Consider the following 8,638-nt stretch of genomic DNA (forward strand, 5'->3'; position numbering starts at 1 on the left):
TCTTTATATATCACCTACTTTCTAAACTAAGGGGCTTTTTCCAGGAGTCTGGAAAGAGTTTTAGAGAGAAATACTATTTCTTAACATTTCTAGGGAAATGAAAAAAATAAGTTTGAAATATGGTTTCACAATATAATCACAAATTTAGAGCTTGAAGGAATTCCAGATCAGCGGGCCAAACCCTCATTTTAGAGATGAAGAAACTGAGGCCCAGAGATTTGCCTGAGGTCAAATGGGTAGAATTATAGCCAGCTGGCTGGATTTGATTTCTAAAATTTTCAGTGTAAGCATTAATGCCTCAGAAACCGGCTTGATTTATTGTTTTGTTGATAGAGTTAAGAAAATAATGGAGAAAATGTTAATATGAGGATGGAACATTACTGTTAAATATTTACCAGCATGTCCCTGAGACATCGAATCCAGGACCTTTGCCTCCACATCCAGTGGGCTTCCCATTCCCTCACTATGGACAAAGGATCTGGGGATCTTGTTTATCTGGTTCCCAGTGAAGGCCTCATGCTCTAGCTGAGTCTCTTTCTTGCCCCTCTCTATTCATGGTTCTCTCCTCACCTCCAGCAAATGGTCATTTGGATGGATTCGAGACTCTCCCACAAGCGCCAGCAGGCAGTGAGAAGCAGTACTATCCTTTTCAAGTTCATTGTGGAGTAATTCAACTTTAAAGTGAATTTGCCCCTTGCCCTGCCCCTCATAGCTCAGATCTTGTGACCCCCTTGATCCCCAAGTCATCTTTTGCTCTCAGAGCAGAGGACTGGGCCCCACTCCATGCCCCTACACTTTCTGCTGTGGCCTCTATTAAGCCCATGAACAAATGCTCATTGGATTGGCTTGCTTCCCTGTTCCTGGCCTTTTCCTAGCCAGTAGAATGCCAGTCATAAGCCGAATTGGAAGGGGGTGCCCTTAAAGGGTATGGAGTCCAACCTGCATGTGATTCAGAACCTCTTCCATGACATCCTCAACATATGGCCATCAGACCTCCTCTTAAAAATCTTTAGTCATGGAGAGATCAACTTACCATGTCCCCAAATAGTCTGCTTCACTTTGTGACAGCGGTAAGTGCATTCCACTGGGTCCTCCCAACAGCCCTGAGGGGCCAGCAGGGCAGGCAGCCAATGACAGACAATTCCCCAAAGGAACAGAGTTCATCCCTCCACTCACCTATTAACCCTCCCTCTTATCCATCCATGTGATGGTGCAGCATGGTAGAAACACTGGCCTGTGTTCATGCTACCTGAATGACCTTGATCAAGACACTTACCACAGGATGTTAAATCTAGCACCAGAAGGGACCTCAGTGGGCACGTTGCCCAGCCCCTTCACTTTACAGAGGAGGAAACTAGTAGAAAGTCTAGCGGAGAAAGGGAAATGAGATAGGTACATGAATACCCATAATCCCAAGTCACTGGGGAAAATGTGAGCAGAGTGTTGAGGGTAGGCATCCTTTGGGTTGAGTGGAATCCAGCTTCATGTTGGCACAAGCCAAGAGGCAAGGTTTTATAATGACAGCACCTGCTTAGCAAATGTCCCTGTTAATTATTTTATTAATTATCTCATTAATTAATCATTAATTTTTATTAATTATTTTATTACTTAATTTATTAATTAATCATTAATAAAAACCCACCCATGGGCCCTCTGCTCCATCCCTGTTTCTGGAAGACTTTCTGGGGGCCAATACCCTAAGAGCTACTGTGATGAATGAGATGCCCAAGTGGTTTCTGGAGCAGAACAGGTAGATGTCCACAAGAGTGTGTTGGGCCTGGGCCTATATAAGCAGGGGCCAAATAACTCTTTCCCTTTCCTTGTAGTCTAAGGTGGAGTTTACCAGGAGAGGTTGCCTGGTGGGCATGTTGGGGATGATCTGTGGTGATCCCAATGAAGACACTAGGCAGCACGCTATGGAAGGTGCGTTCTATCGCTATACCATCCTGCTTTGGCACAAGGGTAGGCCAACATCCACAGACCCTGAGTCCCTCCTGGGAATATTAGTGGTTGGGCTTGGAGTGGGGAGGGACACTCTTGTGTGATTGAGTTTTCTCTGGGGGCTCTCTGCCGGGAGACGGAAGACTGACAGCCCTGTTCCCAGGCCCGGCTGTGTCTGGCAGGACTCCACCTCGAGACTGAAGCCAAACTGAAGGAAAAGAGGAGGATCCAGTTCCGTCATTCAAACAAGGGCTATGCTTCACACACTGTCAGCTTTTTAAGCAGCTGTTCCCAGATCGTGAAGGTAACAGCCTCTAGCCAGGCAGGTGAGAGAAGGACTGTGAAGCCCACAGAGAGGATTCCTTAGGCCCCAACCTACCTCTTGTTGTAGGGCCAGAGGCCAATTACTCTAGACATCTCCCCAGAGAAGGAAGTGACTTGTCCAAGGTCACATAAGTAACTGGCATCAGACTCATGATTTGAACCCAGGTCTTCTGATGTTCAATGCCCTAAGTTCTAAAATCCCTTGACTTGAATTCAGGTCCTCCTGACTCTAGGCCTGGCACTGCAACCACTGCAGTGCCAACTAGATGCCCTTAGATAACTAGTACAGCACATCTATTACATAGAGGAGGAAACGGAGGTTTAAAGCCTATAGCCGCCAGCCCGAAACCTCAGGAGGATGGAGTTGGGGCTCAGCTCCAGGTCTTTGACTTTGAATCCAGTGTTGTTCCCAATAGGCCAGGCTGCTTTAGATAAACACAATGTCCAAGGTCCCCTTGGAGTTAGGAAGACCTGAGTTCAAATCTGGCCTCAGATACTTACTAGCTATGTGACCCTGGGCAAGTCACTTTACCTCTCTTTGCCTCAGTTCCTCCTCTGTAAAGTGGAGACACACCAGAGAAGGAAACGACAAACTACTCCAATATCTTTGCCAAGAAACCGTCATGGACAAAGTTCATGGAGTCACATAGAGTCAGACACAACCGAAATGCTCAACAATAACAATAACTATTTACCTAAAAAGGCTCTTGTAGGGAGTCTTCATTTTTCAATCTTAAAACAGTAGAGAAATGGAATTGACTCCCCTTACTTATTGAGCATCTCATATCTGCATCCCTAGAACCTAGTACATGGCCTGGCATGACAATAGACATCTATTTTATACCCAGCTCTATATCTGATTATGCTGTGGGGCATAGGGATCCCAGAGTTGGAGCTCGAAGGGAACTCAGAGGTCATGTAGTTTAACCCTCTCATTCTACAGAAAGGGGAAACAGAGGTCCAGAGAAAGCAAAGTGACTTGCCCAGGGTCACACGTGGGATCCTAGGTCTAGAGTTGAAAGAGACTTCAGAGGTCAGCTAGTCTAACTCCCTCATTTTACAGAGAGAGAAACTGAGGCCCAGGAAGGGGAAGGAACTTTTTCTAATGCCACACAGGTAATAAAAGTGTTAGAGGTAGAATTTGAACCCACAGGACCACAGGAGCTCCTGCCCTTTCCATTGTACCCCACTTCCTCCTCCACAGTATAAAGACAAAATCCATGCCTTCAGGATGCCCCCAAAAGAGTTAGGGAGATGGACACAGACATGGAAGAAGAAGATTTAAACCACCAATGAGGCCAATTGTCACAGAAAGCCCAGCCCACTGGCCATCTTTGAGATGTGAATCCTAGGCCCCACCATCTGGCTCACTCTAGGACCATTTAGAGAGCAGCTGCTTGGCTAAGCAGGGACTCTGTGATACCATCAGGAAAGTGTTGGACTTCAGTGTCAAAGGACCCAGATTTTAACTGATACTTGCTTTGTGACCTCAGCTAAATCACTTCCTCTGATCTGGGCCTCAGTTTCCTCATCTGTAAAATGAGGATCACAGTCTTGGCACTCCTCATCCCCAGGGCTGTTGGGAGAATGGTGTTTTGTAAACTTTAAAGAGCTTGAGAAATGGGAGTTATAATCAAGTCTGAATCATAGAGCATAATGGAGACCATTGGTGGGAGTGGGGGCAGTGTGGGCAAACAGGTTACTAAGGGCAGCATATCCTACATAAGCCCTCTCTCAAGAGAAAAGGAAACAGCCAGAACCTGAGCACCCATCCAGACCACAGGAGAGTTCATTTAACTTCTCTGGGCCTCTGTAAAAGGAGGGGGTTGGATTCAGTGAGATGACCTGTTTCCTTCCAGTGCTCCATCTATGTTCATATGAGCCATCCCTTCCCCTTTCCCTTCCCCACTGGGGCACAGTGGGCCATTGCATCCTTGGATTCATTGGTTCTGAGTTCGAGTCCCTGCTTTGCCACTCACTACATGACCTTGGGCATCCCTGTCTAGGTCTCTCTTTTGTCCTCTACAAAAGAATCTGGAAGGGCCTTCCCACCTCTAGTGGTTTATGAGCCCAGCTTCCTTAGAGCTTCAAATTCCCTCACAGCCAATTAGGTCTCCTAATAGCAGCTAGAATGGTCCCCCTACCTGGGAGCCCAGCTTTCCCAGGTGCTCCCTCTGCCCCATCCACCCATGCCCCCAGAGATAGGGATGCCCTAGCTCCAGCCACACCCCTCCTTGACATCCCCATTTGTCGCAGGCCTTTGGGGACCACTTCAACATTTCGCAGCTGAGGGATCTCATGGTAACCGTGGTGGATGGCTTGCACTGTACTATCCTCTTCCGAGCCCAGACTGCTGCCGAGATGCTGCACAAGATCTTTGAATGCTAGGGGAGCCATCTCAAGGAGGTAAGGAGCAGCAAGGTTCCTTAGGACACCGAGGAGATGCAAGACTTCATTAAGTTCAGGCCATCACTATTGGGAACCAAGAAATCCCATGCAACAAACATGTAAACACTAGTCCAGTGTCTGTCCAGGGCTGCACTGGAAGTTAGGGGAGATACAGAGACCCCAGCAGAGCTTCCCCTCCAAAGAGTTCTGAACAGTGTAGGAACTCATTTGCCCTGACCTCTTCCAGTGGTGCTAGCCTCCATTCCCTGGAATTCAAGAAGTGAATTTGGGCAAGGCCCCAGAATGGCACATGGCTGGGTCATGCTGTCTCCAGCAGTAGAGAACAACAAACATTTATTCAGCCTCTCTGCTGGTGTCCAGTCTTGCTTGCACTACATGGTGGGGATGCGGAGGCAGACAGATATGATGGATGTAGCCATTCGATAAGGATTCAGGAAGCATCACTAATCATTGAGTTAGCTGCTCAGAGACTCTCCATTTTGGACCATTTGGGAAGGCTGCATCCCTGGGCAGGTGGCTGGGGGTGTGCAAAGGCCATGGACTCCTCCCTCCCGGAATGTTCCAGCACTTCCTCCCGCACCGTATCCCAGACAAGCTCACACATGATGAGAGGGGGAGTTCTGATCACTACATATGCTGCACCACACACACCATGCAAGAGAGAGAGAGAGCCAGGCCAGGCAACCACATCAGGGACAAAGTAGATTCATTGCAGCTCCTCAGTAGAGGTGCCTGTCCATCCCTTTCCATTTGAGCATTAGGGGGCTGGAGGTCTTGACCTGTGGGAGCCCAGCCAGGCAAAAGCAGCAGCACAGGGCACTGGGTGAGACTCTAGGGCAAGAGGAGATCCAGCCGACCCCGACCCTTACTCTCCTGCTGAACTAATTAAGCTCAGAGCAGATCTAAGACTGGAATCTCTGCTCAGCCTCCCCCCCACCCCACCCCCCACCATTGTTCTGTCTCTTCTCCCCCATCTGGGCTCCCACAGGTCACAGCTTCTGATCCCCAGAGAGGGGCTGGGGCTGGGGCTGGGGGTGGGCTTGCAATGTCCGTGTGGTCTTGCTCCAGCTTGGCAGCCAGGCAGGGTGGTCTCTCTTCCATGTGGGGCATAGATAATGCCACCAAGCAGTCAGCCCTGAGCTTTGAACTCAGTGTGGCCATGTCTGACAGTCCCATCACTTTGCAGTTTTAGTTACTTCTTCTCAACTCCTCCCCTTCCCCCCCTCCCTTCTGTTCCCCGGAGTCCCCAAGTGGAGCGGAAATGTGAGGACTGCAAAGGAAAACTCCACCTGTGTAAACAGAGGCAGCCACAAAATCATGGCTCACATTGCTCCTTATTTTAAGATTGATTGGGTTTGATGTTCTGATTTTTTCAATTAGCAAGCATTTATTTTCTCTCTCCCTCCCCCAATGGGAAAAAAGAAAAGAAAAAGAAAACCCTTGTAACAATCATGCATTGTCTAGGCCACTCAGAGGGTGGGCCTGTGCCAAAGCAGGGCTCCTTCTGTATCTTGCGTCCATCATCTCTCTGGCCTGAGGTGGGTAGCACCTTCATACTCCCTTCTCTGGAATGAAAGCTATTCATTGCATTGATCAGAGGGCCGAAGGCTTTCAAACATCTTTACAATGTTGTTGTTAATGGTATGCTTTATTTTTTTGACTCAACTCACTATACTTTAAAATTTTTATTTTGTTTTTCAGCACTTTTAGGATTTACAAAGTATGGTCCTTGCAACAATTCTGGGTAGTAGGTAGTGTAGGGGTGATTGTCCCCATTTTACAGATGAAGAAACTGAGACACAGAAGAAATTAAATGACTTGCCCAAGGTCACATGGCCTCTATCCCTAAGGGATTGAAACTGGCAGGGATTGAAGTTGTTTGAGGAGTCCCATGACAGAATCAGGCCAGGTTGCTGTTTCTCCTCCCCACCCCTCCTCCCCAACCCCCACTTCCTAAACCCTAGGAGAGTAATAGGGGCTGCTGAGGGGGAGCATTGGCTGAGCCAGGAATCAGGGAACCCCCTATGTGGGGACTATCCTGGGAGCTGGGACCAGGAGAATACAAGGCCCTCTGGTATGTAGATATCAGCAAGACGAGTGAGCTGGGGAGGGAGGTCCCCAGGTAAGAAAGAAACGTAAGAAAGGAAGAAGGCCCAAGGGGAGAAAAAATGAAAGCAGAGATGAAAACAGCAGGGGACAGAACTGACTCCAATCCTGTCTCTACTACTCACCTAGGAGCTGGGAGACTTTGGACAAGGCTGGGGCCTCAGTTTCCTCCACTGAAAAAAAAGAGGGTTTAACCAGTTGGTCAGTAAGGACCTTTTCAGCTCCAGTGTTATATCTGTAATACAGCGTCTGATCTAAATACACTTTCTCTCTTCTTAACTCTTTCAATCCAGTTTTGGCTATCATTGCACCAACTGCTCTTTTCACAATTCCCAATGATCCTTTAGTTGCCCAATCCAATGGCCTTTTCTCAATCCTCATTCTCCATGACTTCTCTACAGCTTTTGACAATGTGGATCACCCTCTCCTCCTTAATACTCTCTTTTCTCTAGGTTTTCAGGTCATCTCTCTCTCTCTCTCTCTGTGTATCTCTGTCTCTCTCTGTCTCTGTCTCTGTCTTTTTCTCTCTGTCTCTGTCTCTGTCTGTCTGTCTGTCTTTCCCTCTTCCTCTCCTGATTCTTCTCTTAACTCTCTGACCACTCCCAGTCTGACTCACTATATCCTCCTCCAGATCATACCCTTTAACCGTAGGTGTCCCTCAGGATTCTATCCTGGACCCTTTTCTCTTCTCCCTCTGTACTACTTCACTTAGTGATCTCATCAGCTCCCATGGATTTAATGACCATCTCTATGCTGATGATTCTCACATCTACCTATCCTGCCCTAATCTCTCTGCTGACCTCCATTCTCACATCTCCAGCTGCCTTTCAGACATCTCCAACTGGAAGTCCAGTATGTAGACATCTCAAAGTCAGCATGACCAAAATGACACTCATTAGCTTTCTCCTCAAATCCCTACCCCCTTCCCTATCACCATAGAGGGCAGTACCATCCCCTCAGGGAATTTCTGGTGCTGGTTTAAAAAGCAGTGGCCTTACTGCTTCTAGGTAAGGGTAGTACTTACTACTCTAGGTCTGTGGTTCTGGTTGTAAAAGCAGGAGGTGGTCTACAACCCTTCACAGCTGTGTCCCTGGGCCTCTTTGTTATGGAGCCACAGTGAATAGAAATAGGTACAAGGAGCTTAGGAAAATTCTTCTACCTCCAACCAATTAGTCGGTCAGTCAGCAAGCACTTAGTAAGTACCCACCATGAGCCAGACACCCTGCTAAGCAATGGGGATACAACAAAAGACAAGACAGTGTCTCTTTTAAGGAGCTCCCAGACTAAAGGGAGCCACAATGATGTACCAACAAGGTGCTGAGATAAAATGGAGATGAGAGACAGAGATAGAGAGAGACAGAGACAGAGTGACAGAGACAGAGAGACAGACAGAGAAGAGACACAGAGAGAGAGGGAGAGAGAGAGAGAGAGAGAGAAGAGAGAGACAGAGACAGAGAGAGAGATAGAGAGAGAGACAGAGAAAGAGAGAGAGATAGACAGAGAGAAAGAAGAGACACAGAGGGAGACAGAGAGAGACAGAGACAGAGAGAGACAGAGATAGAGAAGGAGAGAGAGAGAAGAGACAGGGAGAGAAGAGTGAGAGACAGAGAGAGACAGAGATAGAGAGAAGAGAGAGAGACAGAGATAGAGAGAAGAGATAGAGAGGGAGAGGGAGACAGAAAGACAGAGAGACAGAGACAGAGAAGAGAGAGACGGGGGGGGAACAGAGAGAAGGCACTAGCATTTGGGGGAATTGGGAAAGGCTTCCTGTAGAAGGTGGGATTTTAGCTAGGATTTGAAAAAAACCAGGGAAGCCAGAAGGCAGAGGTGACGACAGAGAGCATTTCAGGAATGGCGG

The 8,638-nt window shown here is 47.8% G+C and overlaps 1 pseudogene; it reads left to right on the forward strand.

Moving 5' to 3' along the window:
• Window positions 1-8,638, forward strand: part of LOC114028445 — a 144,416-nt pseudogene that overhangs the window by 91,287 nt on the left and 44,491 nt on the right.

Source organism: Vombatus ursinus, unplaced genomic scaffold (assembly GCF_900497805.2).
Source record: "Vombatus ursinus unplaced genomic scaffold, bare-nosed wombat genome assembly UNPS02014882.1, whole genome shotgun sequence".
Lineage (NCBI taxonomy): Eukaryota > Metazoa > Chordata > Mammalia > Diprotodontia > Vombatidae > Vombatus > Vombatus ursinus.